Source organism: Mus pahari, chromosome X, assembly GCF_900095145.1.
Source record: "Mus pahari chromosome X, PAHARI_EIJ_v1.1, whole genome shotgun sequence".
Taxonomy (NCBI): domain Eukaryota; kingdom Metazoa; phylum Chordata; class Mammalia; order Rodentia; family Muridae; genus Mus; species Mus pahari.
This window is the reverse complement of record NC_034613.1, coordinates 73,243,464-73,265,379: the sequence shown is the minus strand read 5'-3', so window position 1 is coordinate 73,265,379 and position 21,916 is coordinate 73,243,464. Positions and strand designations below refer to the sequence as shown.

Genomic DNA, 21,916 nt, shown 5'->3' with positions numbered 1-21,916 from the left:
ACACTTTTCTTTTAGAAATGGAACAAAACCAGTCCCCACTAATACTACTTCTAGTCGATATTAAAGAATTAGTCAGTGCAGTAACACAAAAATCATATATAACATTTTGAAAGGAAGAAATAAAATTTTCTTTATTGGCAGATAAGATGATTAACTACCTAGTGAATGATTCCAAAGATAAGTACTAAGGGTAATAAAAGTTTAACTCAACGATCATATATAAGGTCAGCATAAAAATGTAAACAAAATAAAGTCTATAAGCACTTACATAGAGTAACATGAAAATATCAAATACATAAGAATAAAAGTTTCTAGAGATTATAAATACCATAGAGAAAAAATGGAGTAATGTTCAATGTTAATGAAGTTAAAAACAAAGATGTCATTTCTCCACCAAATGTTTAGAATCCTCATAATCATAATCAAAGCATTAACAGACTGTGTATGCATATGCATGTCAGTCTATGTAACATGATACTAAAATTCATATAAATGTGCGAAGGTCTGAGAACAGCCAAGATGTGCTGAGGACAAGGTGGAAGAACTTGTTCTACTGAGATGTAGTATGAAGCTCTAATAAACAACACAGTGTGGTGTCAGAACAAGGCACTACAAAGGGAAGAGAGAACACAGAAACAGAACCATGGTACATATACATATTTAATTCTTCTCAATAGTATGGAAAACTATGTGCAGGGACAGCTGGCTAGCCATATGGAGAAAAGGACAGAAAACAATCAATTTTAGGTAATCACTGGATATTTGTGTGATCACCAAAGCCACAAAGCTTCCAGATGTGAGCAGATAATCTTTAAAAGCATGGGGTAGGAAAAATGGTTTAGATTGAAATCTGTGTGTACTTTAAACATAAAGAAAAATATTAACTATATTAAAAATGAGAAACTTTTATTTCTGAAGAGAAATAAAAAATTTCTGTGAAAAATGGAAGAGCATATCACACAGTGTCAGAATGTACTTGCAACCAGCAAGAGCTCTTTTCCAGCACATGATAACTATATATGAGCAAGTGACAAGGGACAAGGTGTATATGACACTTTTTGAAGGAATTGTACCTGAAAGTTATGAAAGCACAAACCTCTAACCATAACATTTAGCTAAAATATTGATACTCTCCCTGAGATTTGCATAATAAAGTTTTAAAGATTTGTTTAGAACTGTGTTGAGCTGGGCATGCTGTGACTCATCTACAATGCCAGCACTGAGAAGCAGAGGAAAGTGGATCTCTCTAAGTTTCAAGACAGCCAGAGGTATGGAGGAAGACCCTGTCTCAGAAGTAAGAAAATGATTAAATGCTCATATTTCAAGAAACACCTCTCATTCCTCCTCTAATCTCAGCACTAAGAGAAACAATCATCCCTTAATTTTACAAATAAAGAAACCAAGATTCTTTAACTGTAGATGATTTGTCCAAGATCATGAAAAGATCTGAATAAATATAAAACACCTGGAATTACCGACTTATATCCATCCTTCCCAATTTCCTAAGTTCTAAGGCATTTCTACATAAAAAAGGTTTGCTGGGAGTGTCTCTCAATATGCACCATATTTATTTGAAACATTTCCACCTAACCAACCCAAAACTATTTTCTTTGCCATCCACAAGTTATAGCCGAAAGTTATTTCTGTGGCAGGAAAGATAAGACTTTGTAAAGTCTGTGGTGTGCAGCCTACTAGATAACTCTGTTTACACCATGATGACTTTGACAGCCAAATTAAAGCATTTATGAAAATTCAGAACAGTGGAATCTCCACATATGGAATCCCTAAAGAAATGTCTAATTTAAAACTAAATCAATCATTGATTGAAACCTAGGGTTTCTAAAAGTTTATATAAACAATCAAATGTGTTACCTTGCTGACCTTAAATGATTATACTAGTTTCTTACTAAATCATAATTCCCTTAAAAGTTAAATTTCCAGTTCATCCCAATTTATATATCTATGTCAACAAATAAGCATACTTAAAATTTTAAAAGAATGTTGTGTCACTCTGAAGCTAAAGTGATCAAATACCAACAATACAAATTGCCCATTTAATCTTGTGGAGATAGTTTTAAATTATAAAAGTGCTTAGTCGCAACTACAAATCCTGCAAGGTTCTTCTCACTCTCACACAACTCTCACCTTTTATTTCAGAGCATAAAGTTCAGTGCTAAGATAAATCTCTGGTTTGCTAACCATAGAGGAAACACCTGGCCTTTCAGAACCTGCATGAAACTGAAGAATAAATCACAGAATGCTTTTATGGCAATATTTTTTCTAATAAAATGGAGATACCAGTGATATAAATGCAAGAATTAAAAATGGTACCAGCGAAACGGTTCAGTGAGTTAAACAAAAGCACTTGCACCACACCTAATGATCTGAATTCAAACCTGGAGACTCACATATGGAAGGAGAGTATGGGGTTCCACACATCCTCTGAGCCCCACACAAATGCCAGTATGTGTACGCATACAAAAATACATGTAAAAAGTAGCCTATTTCATGACTAAATGCAACATGACATCTTAGAACAGAAAAAGGCATATAGTGGGGGAAATAATAAAAATTAAAATTTGCAACTTGGGTAATACAGTCTTAAGTTTTTACAAATATGACAGGATTGGGTGAAGAGTATGTGGGTAATTTATTTCTGCAAATTTAAGTCTAAAGTTGTTCCAAAGCAATAAAAGAATGAAGGAATCAATCAATCAATCAATCAATAAATGGTTTTATAAAAGATACTAAAAACTGATAAATGTATACCTCAACTGAACACAAGCAAGTTTCCACAATCACCTAATGGAGGGGGAGGTGAGACTATAAAACAGACTTTTAAAAGATTTTAAAGCATTTATTTATTGGTTTGTTTACTATGGGGAGTGTATGTGCATGTCACAGCATGCTTGGAAGGATCAAAACCCACTTTGTATAGTTAGGTTTTTCCTTCCACCTTTACACGGGTCCAGAGAATCAAACTCAGATGGTCGGGCTTGCATAGCAAGAGCTTTTACCCACTGAGCTATCTTGCTAGTTTGGTACCCAGATTTATGTGGGTTTGAAATTTGAAGTCAGGTCCTCCCTCACACAGGCACAGCAAAGGCTTTCCCTACTGAGCCATCTCTCTGGTCCATATTGTTAGTTTTGTTTGTTTGTTAAATAGAAGCTCCCTCTAGTCTAGGCTGGCCTGGGACTCAAAGAGAATTTTTTGTTTGTTTGCAACAGGGAGATCCATCCCTTTAACTGTGTATCCTAAAACATTTAAAAACATTGCTGTGAGGTCTCTGGCTATTAGATAAGGAAGGAAACGGATATACGTAGTGCTACTGTGCTGTAGATGGGCGCTGAGGTACATTTGAGGTGATCTGGCCATTTATAACCCAGCCACTGGCAGTGCAGTGATATGGCAATAAGGCGGAGCTCGAACAGTGAGCCCCCAGGAAGGAGTCTTTAAATGCTAGGTACTTTCCTAACATTATACCACCAAACCCAAAAGGCCCAAACAAATCAAAACTCACCTCAATCTGAATGGCAATAAAAATAAGAAATCTAAATCCACTCCTCTGTGGAAACAAGACAAGAAAACTACTCTTAAGGGGGAGAGAAGAATCCTATTTAAGGTACACAAGAGATAGGCAGTAGACAATTAAGTCGAGCAGGGTATTCTAGACATTCTAAAATAGTAAAGGTTAACAATGATGAATATATAACATTTCTTACAAACCCACCTTCCAGCAAGACATGGTTTTATGTATTTCATCCATTACCAATACACTTAATCCTTTCACAAACCTTGTAAGGAGAGTGCCATTTCAACAGTGGAACAGAGATGTGAAGGCAGGCATGCTGGATACATAGTTGGTAGTCATAGTCACTTTACTAGGCAGTACAGTCTTTTGAAATACAAGCCAGAAAAAAAATGGCTTTCACCATTACTTACCCTATACTCATCCTCCACCAGAAAAGAAAGCTCTTCCTCAAGGCTCTTCATGCACAGAAAGGGAGGAGCCCAATGTCTTTTCTACAAAGTTACATTTATAATCTCTTAGTACCTGATGTTCTGCATGCATGTTTTTGCTGATACATTGTCATGGAGAAAGTTAGTTTTTAACAGTACTATCAATATTCAAATTCAGATATGCTGAACTGGCCTGAGAAGCAGAACACCATGTAAGTTTTTTTCCCTGTGGGAAAGTGGAGTGCACTTCAACTTAAAAAAAAAAGTATTTATAGACCTTATAGAAATTGAGGCTCCCTTTCTACACACTCTAGCTTTATAGATGCCAATATCATTAATTTTTAATAAAGAAACTACAGTTACTCAATCCTATTTTGCTCATACATCAAATAGGCAGTCTTTATATTTGACATAATAGAATTGGGGCTACAGAAAATAATCTTAATATTCTATGGGTTTCATGAACTATGACCAATTATGAGTAGATCTGGCAGTTATTATACATCTACCCTGGGCCCCCTTCATAAGCTTTAGCTTCAAGGGTTACTATCAAGTAAGTAAAGACATCTTTTATAGCGATTCCTATCACAATAGAAAGGCTATCATCTCAGACGGAAGCTCAAGTATTAACAACAATGACAATGTTAGTAACAAAAACAATTCTTTTGTGCATTGACTATTGCTAGTCATGCTTTAAATATAATATATCCTCTGGCCCATTTAATCCTAGTGAGGTAAATACCACATTATCCTCATTTCAAAACTGAGGAAACAGGTCAGAGATTAAGCAATTTGCCCCAAAACACAGAGCTAGTGTGTGTCAAAAGATCTAGTTGTTTGAGAATTTTGCCCACAGAGATGTTTTTCAACCATCACATTCTGTATATAATTAGAGAATTTGGTAAACTTAAAATGAACAGAGGATGTAAACTGAAATTCAGTTTTTAAATAAGAATGGCCTTGAACAACCCTTGAAGCCTCATCTTGACTTTTACTGGATTATTTTTTTTTCAAGCAAGCTAAGATTCAATACACTTATGAAGAACAAGTGCAAAATAAGTTTGGCTTTGTTTTCTCACTTTGAAATCTCTCACTGAATCATTTCGTTATCACAACCATTTACAGCATATATCACAGCAGACTAATAAACCTTTATCTTAAAACTTTCAGGTAACAAACACCATCCTCATTTATCACTAAGTAAAACTGAGTAAATAACACCAAGATGGCCAGGGCCTTTAAAAAGTTTCAAAATGTCAACAAGAAACAGTGCAAGCAAGATATCATTTCCATGACAAACTGGAACTGTGTTGTTCTAATACCACCATAAGATATGCTTTAATGACAAACATTAACTTGAGATGGAACAAAGATGCTTTTTATTTCAAAATGTGCACCCTAATTCAGAAAATTTTCACTGACATCCTAAAAGACCAAATCAGTTAAGAGCATAGGCTACTCTTTCAGGGGACCAAAGTTCAATTCCCAGTTCCACATGGTATCTGATAACTTTCTGTAACTTCAGTCACGGGAGCTCTAATGTCTTCAGGTCAACTTGAGCAGGTGGTGCACAGACATACATGCTGGCAACACACACGTATGTATAAAATAAACATTTTCAAAGACTAGACACTTAAAAAAATACCTTTATCAGCTTATTTCCTAGAAGAGCCATCCCATCAGCATAACTACACTGAAGTTGGATAGTCACGGGTGGGTTACCTACTACTCTCACAAAAAGCAAGCAACCTCCAACAATTTCTGGAACACAAGGCACTTTTAATATTTAATTAGTGTTTTGAGATTTTTTAAAATAATATGTTTTGATCATATTCACTTTCCTCTACCATCTCTTCTCAGATTCTCTGCCCTTCCCAACTTCATGTCCTTTAAAAGAAAATCCTAACAAAACCCATTTGTGTTCCCCAAATACTCCTGGATATCACTGCCCTATTAAGTTCTGCCTTCCACTGGAGTGTGGTTAACTTATCAGGGTCCATTGTTATAGAAAACTAACTCTGCCTCTCTAAAAAGCTAAAACAACTGCCAAACCTTTTTGTGCCAACTCCCGTCTTTACACTGGGATTTGTTCTGTCTTGAACTTGTACAAGTCTTGTGCACATTGCTGAGACCACTTTGAATTCATATGTACAGCTGTGTGGGCTTATATTTTTCAAAAACTACTTTTAATAAGGGTACTTAGATGTTTTAGCCTCCCTTCTAGCCTACCACCCACCAGAGGTAGTGGAAAGGAAAGGTACAGTTTCCATAAAAATGTCATATGACACAACTGAGTCTCCAAAGAAACAAGAAATTTCCACTTCACAGTTGCCTTGCAGTATTTTTAAAATCATATATTGGAACCTCAGGCATAGGCTTCCCAGGAAACAATAATAAATGTGCTGCATTTCTAAACCAATCCATGAAAGCCTAAACATCCATAAGGTAACAGTAGTATACAAAACACCAAGTTCTGTGAGCAATGGTTCCATGGGAAAACACATTTAGCATTCCAACTCAGTACCACACCAACTATCACTACCCTATTAAGTTCCACAAGTGAAAGGAAATCTTCCCTCACTAAGAAAACAGTCTGAGCTTCCTTAAAATCTGATCAAAGCAGAGCAGGAGAAAGGGCATGAAAAAGGACAAAAGTCAGAGCTGGGGGTAGGGGAGAGATCGGAGAGGATGAAGGCTAAACCTAGTTAGGAGGACAGAAATTGAGGATGACTGCTTAAAGGAAGGAGTGGAACGTCTGAGAGTGAGATGGGCGGTGAAGAGGAGGACCAGTGCCCACTTCTGCAGCACACTGGCTTCTACAAACTTAGCTTCTTGACTCTTAAGGAGAAGGGAGATGGGAAACCATAGAATGAGTCTGGATACTGCCTCCCTCAATCTGTTATTCTCATTCTCCTTTTAAAGACACAATCTGGTGGGTTATGGGGTCGTAACTGCATTCCTCTTGACTTGCTAGGGCAAAAGAATTCAGACCAGGGGATGAGCTTAAAGGCTTTGTAGGCCTCTTCACTTTTCATACACCTTGCAAAAGACCCCAGGGTCAACTGAGAATTAAAGGAAAGATCCAGGTGATGGCAGGTCAGCATCAAGAAAGGAAAGACTACAAGCTGACTTTAAGCAAGAAGAAAAGTGAGATTTTGGACTGTTGGATAGTAAGCAAATAGAGCTTTCAATTAACTAAATTATAAAAATGTTGTTCAGTATTTAGGATTCAGTTGGATAGTTCCAAGTATTTCATTACATCTATTTCACTTTTAAACAAATATTCATGATTATGATATTAATATAGGGTTATACCAAAGGTAGGACAAAGCTTCTATATACATACACTTTCCTGGTGTGCTTTTTAAATATAGTGATATAAAATATGTCAGAAAGGCTTTCTGTTTACTTCTAGGTAGGTTTTCTCATTTGTCAATATTTTCCACTCTAATAGGCCAAATACCAGGAGTAATTACCTTCCCAAGTAAAGTATATTTAACTCTTTCTTGGGAGTACAACTATAATTAAAAACTTGCTCCTTCAGCCCAAAGATTGTCCGTCAAGATTACAAGGTGCTATTTAAACCATCCCCATGCTCCATAGAACACATACCCAGACTGAGAAACTCAGAAATCCTTTCTCCATATCTGTGAGACAGGGCCACTCCAGGAAGACTTCTAAAACAATTTACGTCTTTAAAAAAAAAATCCCAAACTGCAAAACATTTCTAGAATTTCCAGCCAAAGATAATTAACCACATAATTAACTCTGGCCGAATGACCTGCTGGAGGATGAACACCACTTAGGTGTCATCTTCCTCCCCACCCCACCCGCAACTGCTCTGGCTGTTCTTCCAGCTGAACTCTACCCAGATGTGGGGCCTATCTCTTGAACAGAGATAAGAGCTAGGACAAGGACGGGCTCAACAGCACGTCAAGAGACCCAACAGCAGAGACCAGTGGGAGCCAAAAGCCATGCCTTCCCCAACCTAACACCTCTGCAAAGTGTCCCTGTGATTTCACTAACGGCCTGGGAACGGAAACTCGCTGCTCTGGAGGATCTAAAATCTGTCCACCCCTAGGCCCATAAGAAATGTTGTTGCTTGCCCTAATATTGGCCCTATATTTTGCAAAACTCAATCTAACTCTAAAACTTTGGGACTAAACGTAAAGCAGAACCCCAAAATTGCCTAACAAGTACTGTACTGAGGTCTAAGAAGGTAACTGTGTACACTATCGCAACAGTTGCTATTTTACTTTAGTTGTACAATTATAAATATAATTCAAGATCAGAGTAATCAAAACATTTATTCTTTGAAGTATCTTGGATACATTAAGGTGAAGTTACCAAAACCATGAATTTCAGGTATAGGTCACTGCTAATTATTTAGAATCTTTACACATTAGCTCAAACCATACCTCTGTCTAAAAAATGGACACATCTCAAATAAAAACATACTTGAGATTATCTTTTAAGACACACGAAAACCTTCAACAGAATTGAATGGTTTCTTTACAATAAAAAGTTTCTACTTTCAATAAATTTATATCAGCATGTAAACACATATAGCATATCTAGAAAGAACACATGCTCTAAACTTAGATATACAAGAACCTGAGTTCTAGCTTTGCAGTTTACCCACTATATAACCACCTCAGCTATGTAAGCAAGCTACAGAAGAACACTGAAGTTGCATGCTATTATCTGTGTAATAGACATTATCTCTAACATAGAGAAACGCTTAGGATTAAATTAAAATGCATACTGCCTACCAAGTCCAGTGACTGCCAATGCTCCAACACAAACTGCACAGGGTGGCCTGCAATTAAAGAATATGTCAAATAACAGAAGAAAAGTCAGGGCAACTGAACATTCATTATGCCCTGTCAGATGTAACCTCAGTAATCATATATTTATTATCTACCTTCGCTAAAGCCAACTTTGCCTTGATTAAACAAGTTCTAGGAGAAAGGGGAGGGGGACTGTACATCTGTAAAAATTACATAACCCACTGATTGAAAATTATGTATGTGTAGAACTGAAGACGTGCTTGCGCACTTCCAGTGTTCATTGAGAACGTTACCGTAGAAGATAATGTACTTTGTAATTGAAAATTATACAGTTTAATCTCCATTTAAAAAATATCCAAAAACTTCTAAACCCTGTTTCCTTTTTAAGCCTGTTCTTTTATACTCCTATCAATCATTCATAAAGCAAAAAGCAATCCCCCCACCCCACTAACAAAGTACAGAGCAAGCTCAGTTCATCAAGTTGTTCTTTTACACTGCTCATTCCTTTCCTTTTACAAACTCCTAAATAAATACATTATAAATGATAAAAATTGACAAAGGTTACTTAAGCCCACAACCGAAGAGCCCTGCCTTGCACCACTAACAGGACATTTTCCCCAGCAACAACCAAATTCTAAATGTTATGTTTCAGAACAGGCAGTGTTTTATACTTCAACGCGTCTTGAACCTAAACTTTTGGTTCTTTACTGTGCAGCTTACTTTCTCCTTTACCTTGCCCACGTCTTACCTCCTCCCATCCTACTTAATCCACTTTATAAGCAGATACGCGGTAGTAAACTATAAACCCTCCAACTAGGACCAACTCTAATCTGTTGTTGGACCTCAGAGGGCGGCTGTTCGGTGTCATCTTTAAAAGAAGGCAGTATCTTAGCTTTACTCAACACCTGCCAACAATTATTTGCAAACCACTTCCACGACAATCTTTGAGATCACTAACCTTGCGCACATGTCCCAACACCTTTAAAAGAACCAGCCTTAGTTCTGCGAGCCCTAATCTCCAATCGCCTTACCGGGACTTCAAAACCTGTCCATAGAGGTGCGTTCTGCAGGATGTCCAGGAGCCCAGGAGGAAGGGCATCACCGGCTCTCCCGCGAGGGCTGATAGCGATCAAGCCCCTCCACCCCCAACCCACAGCCACTCCCTCTCCCCTCGGCCTCGGGGCGTTCGGGTCGTCCGGGCGGGCGCAGCCGCCACGACAGGCCCTGCGCAAACCTCCCGCAGCCAGGTACTTACCCGGGCAGGCTAAGAGCCAGAGGCCGGGGCGAGCCCCGCCGACACCCGCAGTCTCGCACACGCCCAACGTCGTGGGCGCGGGGTCACTAGGACGACCCCAGGGCACCTCCGAAGTCCTAGCCTCGGGCAGGTGCCGGGCCTCCCCGCCACCACTCACCAAGCCCCCGCGGTCGCTCCGAGCTCCTCCGCCTGGCCCTCGGTCCGTCCGCAGGCTCCCACGGGGGGTCCGGGCGGGCACGGCTTCCCCCGGCCGAACCCCCTCGAGTGCGCGCCGCGCCGAGGGCAGATCCGGTGTGAGCCGCCGCCGCCGCTGCCGCCGCCGCCGCCCCCTTGCCTCCTCCTCCTCCCTCGCGGCGTCCCTCCCACTGAAGCCCGCCTCGTATTTCCTGGATCCGGTCTCCGGGAGAGGTTGGCCAAAGAGCTGCCGGCTTCAGGGCTTCCGTCGGGCGCCTTCACTCGCCAGACACAAAGATGGCACCGCCCGGGCCTGCCCTAGGCGATCTCGCGAGGCTTTCCCCACGGGAACCATTGGGCGGGGTCCCCACAGGAAAGGTGATAAATGAATCCCGCTCCCCCGCCCCTCCAGACCCGCCCCGCCCCGCCCCGCCGCCTAGGCTCGCCCAGGTCCGAGCTGCCCCCCCACTCCCCCCACCGCCCGCACTGGGGAACTTAGTGCGCCTGCGCGAGACCGTGGGTCTGCCCCTTCCCAGAACTGCCCCTAAAGTGAGAAACCCGGGCTCGGAGTTTGTACCTGTTTCCTCCTGAGGTGTGGGGCGGAGTAACACGGAGTGAAACCCTGTAAAGAGCTCCGCACGGTCAGGTGCCAAACTGAGAAGCATCTCTTAAGGCTTGGCATCCCACAGAAGCTCCCTCCGAAGGTTTAAAACAGGTGTAGACGCTCCCTGAAGTCCTCCAAGCCCTTTGCTCCTCCCGATCTCTGCTGTGACCCTGGTGTTCAGAAAGTCTCCGACGCTCTTTCATTCTGTTGGTTCACATTACCATGCATGCTCTTCGGAGAAAACAACTGTTGTCGAGTTTTGCACACAAATAACTCCTTTTCTAGTTTCATTTTTTTCTTATGATTCATAGAGTCAAATAAGTATTGTTCAGTTTCCTATACACCTACTATTGAGGAACATAATGCTTTGACCATACCATATATATTGGTCTGAGATGAAGGACAGGCAAAATGTTTTGTGGTATAAATAAGCAGAGATAGGATTCAAAGAGAGATGCCATCACTCAAAGAAGCAAAAGAACTAGAAATAGAACTTCCACATGACCTAGATATATCATTCTGGAATATATACCCGAGGACTCCAAGCATACCACAGACATACTTGCACATTTACATTTACTATAGCACGAGTCACAACAGCCAAGATTTAGAATCAGCCAAGATGCTCACCGACAGATGAGTGGATAAAAATGTGGCATGTAAAAATGTGGAATTTTATACTGCTATGAAGACAAACTAATTATGTATTTTCAGGAAAGTGGAGGAAACTGGAAATAATTATATTAATTGGAATAGGACATTCCGATGTGTCCTTTCTCTTGTATGCAGAATCTATATTTTTTAAAGGATAAATGTAAATTTCATGAAGTCAATGTTTTTAATCGCCGAGTAGTACTCTATTGTGTAAAGTGAATGGGAAGAAAGGGGAACAGAGACTGTCTGGTTGGGAATGGGGGGGGTCCAGTTTAGACATTTAGAAGAGGGTTTGTGGAAGCAAATCTCAAACTGAGAAGAGGGTAGCTTTCAGTGGAGATGGGGTCCCTGGGGAAAACATCTGAGACTGGATTTGCATGTCCTGGAAAGCTACAATCTAGATCCAAGGACTGCCAGGGAAAGGAAGTACTCGTTTCCCAAATTCCCCTCCGTCTGATGAAAATGAGATATGGACTAGAGCTGAATCTAATCCTTAACTTCTAGCGTCAAAAGCCAATTGTTTTGGAAGGTGTAGGTGTTCAGAAGAGGCAGGAGTCCTAAGTAGCTATCTCATACTGCACATAGGGAAGGCTACTGTGCTATATCTATTGTAGATAACTGAACAGAACACCAAAGGCTTATGCTCTAAGATCAAGAATCAACAAATGGGACCTCATAAAATTACAAAGCTTCTGTAAGACAAGGGATACTGTCAAGAGGACAAAACAGCAACCAACAGATTAGGAAAAGATCTTANCCCCGCCCCCGCCCCGCCCCGCCCCGCCGCCTAGGCTCGCCCAGGTCCGAGCTGCCCCCCCACTCCCCCCACCGCCCGCACTGGGGAACTTAGTGCGCCTGCGCGAGACCGTGGGTCTGCCCCTTCCCAGAACTGCCCCTAAAGTGAGAAACCCGGGCTCGGAGTTTGTACCTGTTTCCTCCTGAGGTGTGGGGCGGAGTAACACGGAGTGAAACCCTGTAAAGAGCTCCGCACGGTCAGGTGCCAAACTGAGAAGCATCTCTTAAGGCTTGGCATCCCACAGAAGCTCCCTCCGAAGGTTTAAAACAGGTGTAGACGCTCCCTGAAGTCCTCCAAGCCCTTTGCTCCTCCCGATCTCTGCTGTGACCCTGGTGTTCAGAAAGTCTCCGACGCTCTTTCATTCTGTTGGTTCACATTACCATGCATGCTCTTCGGAGAAAACAACTGTTGTCGAGTTTTGCACACAAATAACTCCTTTTCTAGTTTCATTTTTTTCTTATGATTCATAGAGTCAAATAAGTATTGTTCAGTTTCCTATACACCTACTATTGAGGAACATAATGCTTTGACCATACCATATATATTGGTCTGAGATGAAGGACAGGCAAAATGTTTTGTGGTATAAATAAGCAGAGATAGGATTCAAAGAGAGATGCCATCACTCAAAGAAGCAAAAGAACTAGAAATAGAACTTCCACATGACCTAGATATATCATTCTGGAATATATACCCGAGGACTCCAAGCATACCACAGACATACTTGCACATTTACATTTACTATAGCACGAGTCACAACAGCCAAGATTTAGAATCAGCCAAGATGCTCACCGACAGATGAGTGGATAAAAATGTGGCATGTAAAAATGTGGAATTTTATACTGCTATGAAGACAAACTAATTATGTATTTTCAGGAAAGTGGAGGAAACTGGAAATAATTATATTAATTGGAATAGGACATTCCGATGTGTCCTTTCTCTTGTATGCAGAATCTATATTTTTTAAAGGATAAATGTAAATTTCATGAAGTCAATGTTTTTAATCGCCGAGTAGTACTCTATTGTGTAAAGTGAATGGGAAGAAAGGGGAACAGAGACTGTCTGGTTGGGAATGGGGGGGGTCCAGTTTAGACATTTAGAAGAGGGTTTGTGGAAGCAAATCTCAAACTGAGAAGAGGGTAGCTTTCAGTGGAGATGGGGTCCCTGGGGAAAACATCTGAGACTGGATTTGCATGTCCTGGAAAGCTACAATCTAGATCCAAGGACTGCCAGGGAAAGGAAGTACTCGTTTCCCAAATTCCCCTCCGTCTGATGAAAATGAGATATGGACTAGAGCTGAATCTAATCCTTAACTTCTAGCGTCAAAAGCCAATTGTTTTGGAAGGTGTAGGTGTTCAGAAGAGGCAGGAGTCCTAAGTAGCTATCTCATACTGCACATAGGGAAGGCTACTGTGCTATATCTATTGTAGATAACTGAACAGAACACCAAAGGCTTATGCTCTAAGATCAAGAATCAACAAATGGGACCTCATAAAATTACAAAGCTTCTGTAAGACAAGGGATACTGTCAAGAGGACAAAACAGCAACCAACAGATTAGGAAAAGATCTTAATCAATCCTACATCAGATAGAGGGCTAATATCCAATATATGCAAAGAATTGAAGAATTTAGGCTCCAGAAATTCAAATAACCCCATTAAAAATGGGTTACAGAGCTAAACAAAGAATTCTCAACTGAGGAATACCAAAGGGCTGAAAAGCACTTGAAAAAATGTTCAACGTCCTTAATCATCAGGTAAATGCAAATCAAAACAACCCTGAGATTTCACCTCACACCAGTCAGAATGGCTAAGATCAAAAATCCAGGTGACAGCAGATGCTGGCAAGGATGTGGAGAAAGAGGAACACTCCTCCATTGCTGGTGGGATTACAAGCTGGTACAACCACTCTGGAAATCAGTCTGGCGGTTCCTCAGAAAATTGGCATAGTTCTACCAGAGGACCCAGCAATACCACTCCTGGGCATATACCCAAAAGATGCTCCAGCATGTAACAAGAATACATGCTCCACTATGTTCATAGCGGCCCTATTTATAATAGCCAGAAGCTGGAAAGAACCCAGATGTCCCTCAACAGAGGAATGGATATAGAAAATGTGGTACATTTACACAATGGAGTACTACTCAGCTATTAAAAACAATGAATTTAGGAAATTTGCGGGCAAATAGATGGAACTTGAAAATATCATCCTAAGTGAGGTAGCACAGTCACAAAAGAGCACACATAAGTGATAAGTGGATATTAGCCCAAAAGTTCAGAATACCCAAGATATAATTCACAGCTCATATGAAGCTCAAGAAGAAGGTAGACTGAGGTATGGATGCTTCCGTTCTTCTTAGAAGGAGGAACAAGGGCTGGTGAGATGGCTCAGAGGGTAAGAGCACTGACTGCTCTTACGAAGGTCCTGAGTTCAAATCCCAGCAGCCACATGGTGGCTCATAACCACCCTTAATGAGATCTGACACCCTCTTCTGGTGTGTCTGAAGACAGCTACAGTGTACTTATTTATTATAATAAGTAAATCCTTGGGCCGGAGCAGTCAGAGACTGAGTGAGCGGGGCCGACCAGAGTGTGCAGAGGTCCTAAAATTCAATTCCCAACAACGACATGAAGGCTCACAACCATCTGTATAGCTACAGTGTACTCATGTACATAAAATAAATAAATACATCTTTTAAAAAAGAGGGGTAACAAAATATTCACAGGAGAAAATATGAAGACCAAGTGTGGAGCAGAGACCAAAGGAAAGACCATCCAGAAACTGCCCCATCTGGGGATCCATCCCATAAACAGTAGCCAAACCTCGACTCTATTGCAAATGCTGGGAAGTGCTTGCGGACAGGGAACTGATATGTCTGTCTACTGAGAGCCTGATAAATGTCTGGCAGAGCCTTACAAATACAGAGGCAGAAGCTTGTAGCCAACCATTGGACTGAACTTGGGGGTCCCTTACCTTATGGAAGAGTTGGAGAAGGGACTGGAGGAGCTGAGAGGGTTTGCAGCCCCATGTGGGGAGCAACAGTGTCAACAGGCCAGACCCCCCCCCCACCTCCGGAGTTCCCAGGGACTAAATCACCAACCAAAGAGTACACATGGAGTGATCCATGGCGCTGGCCACATATGTGGCAGAGGATGGCCTTGTTGGACATCAGTGGGAGGAGAGGCCCTTGAGCCTGAGAGTGTTTAATGCCCCAGTGTAGGGGAATGTCAGGGTGGGAGGATGGGAGTGGGTGGGTGGGTGGGGGAGCACCCTCATAGAGGCAGGGAAAGGGGGTTTCTGGACAGGAGACCTGGAAAGGGGTAACATTTGAGAAAATAGCTATCAAATATCAAAAACTTGACTTAACGTTGTATCTTGGAACTGGAGAAATGGGTTAGTGGTCGAGAGCTTCTGCTGCTCTTGTAGAGGACTCACATTCAATTCCTAGCATCCACAGCAGGTATCACAGGACCACCTATAACTCTACCTCCAGGAGAGCTCATATCCTCTCCCGGCCTCCATGAACACACACGCGAAATATATATTTATACAAGGGTGTGCGCACACGCACATTTAAAAAAAAAAACACTAAATATTTAAATTTGTACTTTACCTGCTCTCTCATTTGGATAGTGCCACCAATGAGAATCTTGAAATCAAAACAAGAAAACCCTTCTCTTTCTTTCTATCCCTGTGTTTCTGCATCATTTCCTATCCCACCTCCAATCTTGCTAAATCTAGCAGCTTCTTCAGGAGCAAAGACGGTGAGAATGGAGTTGGCTAAGTTACCACTAACCAATACTGTCTTAAGATGGCTTTGTCCTCTGGAAATGGTAGATGCTTAAAACTGGTTCTTTCTTTCTGCTTTAATTGTTCATTATTTTGTAGCCTTTCACCAGGAAGAGTAATTTAGCACAACCTAGGACACCCCAGGTGCTTTTTCTCTGCCAGAATTTTCTGCTCAGCTCCTGGATTCTTTAACTTTTCACTGAGACTGTAAATCCTCTCCTAATTGTCAGGACATTGTGTGTAACTATAAGGCAAGTGCTGACGCTCATGCAGCAAGCATGGCTGTTCAGGACCCTTTTCACCACACAGTTCTTAGATACAAACCAACAGTCTTCTAATTCTGTCTCTGTTCCTATTCCCTGTTGAATATCCACAGTTCTTACTGCCAGGAACCCCTTAGTCACTAATAGGTACTAAAGAAGGACACAAGCAAAAGCCACGGGGTTATTTTTCCTTCTGAAACACTCATCTGATCCTTGGGAAGTTGATATATCGTTGTTATGCTCAACAACAAACAGGTCGAACTGTTGTTCCATTAAGATTCCTACCTTCATGATTCTCATGACGCAAGCAGCTGTGTCTATATTGATTCAGGCCTCCGAATTCCAAAGACATGTGGCAAGGTCTCCCTAAGGCTCATCAGGTATGACCTACAGATATGTATAGTTCAGTAACGAAGCAGCTGGTGGGTGATACATCTTGAAGACAGCTCTAATTCAGCTCAGAGGCCACCTTGTGTGGCCTTCCCTTCCCTATAAAGAAAGAAAATCTGTAACAGTCCTTCAAATGTGAGTTAATAAATATTTCCCTTGTAGCCGGCTCTTATTTAGGCTGCAGGAAATGTATGAGTGATAGTCACACAACCGGTTTTGCTACCTCTCCCTGGATCCTGTGAAAAAGAGCCTAGAATCCCTCTTTAAAATAGGAAAGAATTTATGATGTATTTCCTTTGCCTGTAACAGACACATCTTATTTTTAGGTATTGTTGGCCACACCTGCTGTATGGAGAACCTAGTCTCTCATGTAACAAACCACTTCAAAACATAATGCTTTAAAGCAATCATTTCCTTTGCTGATTATGCAGTGGGTGCAACTTGAAGTGCATCCAGTTTAGCATTTATCTTTCTGGTCTCAGGATTTCACATGGTAACAAGAATAAAGGCTATTTATGAGACTAACAGTATTTGGTGTCCCCAACAAGTCCATAGGATATAATATAAAAGCTTTAAAAATATAGCTGTGGCTTTTAAATGGGCCATTTTATTAAGCCTTCTGCTTCTTCCTGATGAGGTATGTGGTAAGAGTTGTGATTCTCATTTTCATGTTCAATTTGACAGTCTAATAAATTCATTAGTTTTAGGTAATAGTATGCAGCATATCATGTCAGTATGTGACCATATTGTAAAGTTTAGAGCTGATATGCTGGTGGGGAAACTGAATATGGAAGGACAACTCTTATTGACATTATGAATCAGTTCTAGAAAGAATGGATTGCTGCCCAATAGACATACACACCCTGTGGAAGGGATCCAAAGTAATTACTCCTACAAACTGGATGGCTGCTTTCCCTGAGAGTGGTGCTATGTTGTAGACACAGTATTGGTCTGAGATGCTGCTAAGCACCTAGTTGATCCTTAGTGGGAGTGAGCCCTTTCTGGGCCCACAGAATGACTGGCTCCTTAACCATTTATTTTATGGTTATCTTTTGTAAGTGGTTACTGTCCGTGTCAGACTGTTTGATGTTAGCCAATTTGAATTTCTGAGGACAGTTGTTCTCCTCTTGAACATTGAGGTTCATGGGACATTGTAATCCTTTGTAAGGGGAAAAGCCCTATGGAAAGTTGAACTTGGGTGTGTAACTCTTCCTTCTGAGGAAGGCCAAATCTTCTGTCTATATCTTTTTGCCTGCAACCTAGCCTAAGTTCTCAAGCTCTCATTCAGATAGATCTCTTTATGTTAACATATCCTGTTTTATTACATTAATTTTACATTATGCAGATGCTTTAATGAATCTTTACTGTAATCTTTAATTTAGTAATGTTCAAAGGAGTAGGAGTCCCCCATAATACAATCTTTTGTACATATTCTATGAACTACTTTGTTCCCCACCCAACCTTCACTTAGCACTTCCTAGCCAAAAAATGTGGTACAGACTTGTAACCACAGAATTTGGCAGGCAGGTGTGGGAGGATAATGAGATCAAGGCCAGCCTGTGTTACATAGCCAGAGTTGGTTTCAATAAAATAAAAAACAACCCCCTAAAGACAAACTAATGAAAGAGTGGGAAGAGAAAGAGAGAATCACAATGTCTTCTCAGCTTGATAGAGAATTAAGTACCACCTACTCTAATACTTTCTATCAACTGAACTGACTGTGATCAGGAAAGTGGAGCTGCCCAAGACACTAAAAGAAGGATTATATTATTAGTAAATAGGCAAAAATCATAGAGAAGGAAGAAATAGCAGTTTTGTATCACTCCACCCTTTTTTACTTGTGGGCCACACTAGGATATAAACATGTTGTTCTCTGACTTTGAAGTTATATAGCTGGTGGCAGGAAATTGATGTTCCTCATAATATATGAAATCACTTATGATGTTCTTGATATCTGAAACCACTTATATGTGCAATGGCTCTTTTTGGACTAAGCCAAAAGTTTGAGGTTGGGTTTCAGGGATTACCTCAAGTAAATTAATAAAAGACACGGATTTCGGCAATTCCACTTACAAACCATAAGACCTGTCACATCCTTTCCTTTCCATTCTAGTCTATTACTACTAGATGTTTACATATCCATCCAGTGAGTAAAGATCAATTCTTCACTGTCTTGTCCCTATCAAAGCGGTCATATCAGGATGGGAAATATATCTCAGAAAAATTTGATTATAGTTCAACTTCTTTTTCTTGTTTGAAGTCAAAGTTTAACTTAGTATTAGAAACAAAACCATTTGAGGAGCAGTTCTTTTCAACAGAACAAAGTAATTCCTAATTCTTTTTTCCAAACATACATTTCAGATAGAACACATCTCAATCTGTTCTAAACTCATTCATTGAGGTTTTGTTTCCTTTCTTAATGCTACATATGCTCAACAGTGTTCTAGCCTGATCATTCATAGGGCAACAGTGTCGCACTTTCCTTAATTTCTAAGAAGAGTCACAAGTTTGTTAAGACAATTTTTACTCTAATGGGACAGCAAGGTAGATTTGCTACAGAAACAGTGAGTTGATAATAGGATTTTGGAACAAACACTGGTTTTAGATAGGCAAGAAACACCTAATGATCGGTAGGTGAATTACAAAAGGCTCCTGTGGAGTAACTTACTACATCTATATCTAACAATAAACGACCTGCATGGTGTGTCATGTGCTGCTCCTCTAAGAGCTCTGCCTCTGGGCAATGTCACTGTGTTAACAACTGGTTCCTGAAAGTTTACATCTTTGTCTCTCACTAAGAAATGCTTTCACCTTCAAGGAACTGCCTCACAATGGTTATGCACTGTCACAGTGGGTGGCCCATCGCCAATGCCCAGCTGATGTGGAGATAAAAATAACACAAGAACCTTTGCCTTAACGTGGGATAGCTCTGAAATGCCATTCCCATCTTTAAGATCCACGTAGTAGTCTATAGTCCTTAGTTGCAACCACATGATGGTTTAGTCTTTTCCTCTATCCAATTCTGTCTTCCCTACCACTTTAAAATTATACATCCCAAGAGAATGTCTTAACAAGCCTTGTGCATTCATATATTTAAAAAAAAAAAGCCCCAGAGAATCTAATCTAAAGCATAGAGAATGTGATGATCTGAATATGCCCTACCAAACTCACGTGGAACTTTATCATTTTAACAGTATGTACTGGCTAGTTTTGTGTCAACTTGAAACAGCTGGAGTTATCACAGAGAAAGGAGCTTCAGTTGGGGAAATACCTCCATGAGATCCAGTTGTAAGGCATTTTCTCAATTAGTGATCAAGCGGGGAGGTCCCTTGTGGGTGGTGCCATCTCCGGGCTGGTAGTCTTGGGTTCTATAAGAGAGCAGGCTGAGCAAGCCAGGGGAAGCAAGCCAGTAAAGAACATCCCTCCATGGCCTCTGCATCAGCTCCTGCTTTCTGACCTGCTTGAGTTCCAGACCTAACTTCCTTGGTGATGAACAGCAGTATGGAAGTGTAAGCTGAATAAACCCTTTCCTCTCCAACTGCTTCTTGGTCATGATGTTTGTGCAGGAATACAAACCCTGACTAAGACACAGTATTAAGAAATTGGATCTTAAGAGATGCAGCTAAGGGTGCTCTACCTTCATGTCATTAGTATGAGAATGCTTCATTTGAAAAGGGTAGCTGGAGATGGAGCATGCTGGCAGCATGCGTTTAATCCTAGTATTTGGGAGGTAGAAGCAACTGAATCATCCCAATTTTAGGGCAGCTTTATCTGTATATTGAGTGCATTGACAGCCTGGACAGAATATATAGCCTCTGTCTCCAAAAGGGCAGAGACCTAGTTTCTTCCCCTTTCACCCTGTCACCTTCCTTTACAAGATAAGAAAGCAAGAATCCCTCGCAGGATGTTTGCTCTTCAATATTAGCATTCCTAGCATCCAGAATGATAAATACATTTCTATTAGTTTTAGATATTTATGTTACATTTATTTATGTATTTATTTATTTGGGGCCAGCTTATAGGAATTGGTTCTTTCCTTTCACTGTATAGTTCTCAGGGATCAAAGTTACCTTGTCAGGATCAATATCAAGTTCTTTTCCCTTCAGAGCTCACCCTAATGGTCTTCAATCTCTATTCTTTATAAATTAGCCACTCCCAGATATTTTGTTTTAGTAATACAGAGATAGACACAGCCAGAAGAAGGGCGCGTTGGAGATTAAGATGTTTTAGTGTCTATTACATACTAGCCCTTCTAACAGTTGCCCCAGATTTGTATTGGTGAGTTGGAGAAGACTGCCACCACCTTTAAGTGCATGTGCATCTCTGACAAAGTAGTCTCCAACTTAGTTCTGGTTAGTCAGACCATCCTAATCCTCCAGGCCACAGTAAGTGGCTCAGGAGTGAGCCCATGACTTAGAAACAGACACATACATATGGATGTGTTTTTTGTTTTCCTGAAAGGTTGTAACTGACTGCTACCATTTCAGCACCACAATGGGTACATTGTCTAAAGAACAATTCCATCCCAAAGCAAGTGAACTAAAAGGTGAGGATCAAAGGCCTGACAGACCAACTAGGTTTGGAGGATAACATTTGAACTGTGTGATGGAACACCTCAAACCACCTTTATCCCCCCAACACTATTCAGTTGCGTGAACTAATACAGTCTCCTTTTATGTGGATACACTTCTACCGCATGTAAACAGCAGAGTCTAGACTTATATACAACTGATTAATAAATATAGAAGTGAATAATTTAAACACTGGAAACCAGGAGTCTGAAGAAACATTACATAAAAAAAATTTAAAAAGAACCCAATTTGTGCCTAGAGCTTAGGGCTCGGCATTTAATACAACAAGCATTCAAGTTGTAGGTGCCTTGATTAAATTAATTGTAATTCTACAAAAAGAAACTATCTAGGCAAATCTAAGAGGATACAAGGAATTAGCACAAAGGTAAGATTTAAACAAATCCCCTCAAATATCACTTGGATCAATGGTTTAAGTATCAGTACTGCTTTCCAAATATTGTAGCTGAGAGCTTTCTGTCTCTCTGTCTTGTCTGTCTGTATCTGTGTCTGTTTCTCTCTCTCTCTCTCTCTCTCTCTCTCTCTCTCTCTCTCTCTCTCTCTCTCTGTGTGTGTGTGTGTGTGTGTGTGTGTGTATTTACCCTATTATACTCCATTTTGAGACAGGCCCTCTCACTGAAGGTATTGTAGCTGAGAGCTTTCTGTCTCTCTGTC

At 40.7% G+C, this 21,916-nt stretch overlaps 1 protein-coding gene across 3 annotated transcripts in view; it reads right to left on the bottom strand.

Annotated features, from left to right (window-relative positions):
* Tab3 (TGF-beta activated kinase 1 (MAP3K7) binding protein 3) overlaps window positions 1–10,260 on the bottom strand; it is a 60,038-nt gene extending 49,778 nt beyond the window's left edge. For 2 of the 3 annotated variants that reach the window (XM_029534322.1, XM_029534325.1), the window contains exons 1-2: window positions 10,164–10,260; window positions 8,734–8,780 (exon numbers count right to left, since the gene is read on the bottom strand). The gene's annotated coding sequence lies outside the window, so the exon portion shown is untranslated. Of the gene's footprint in view, window positions 1–8,733; window positions 8,781–10,006; window positions 10,043–10,163 lie in introns of those variants that run through there. The other variant, XM_029534323.1, reaches the window with a different exon arrangement.
* Between the last annotated feature and the right edge of the window lie 11,656 nt (window positions 10,261–21,916).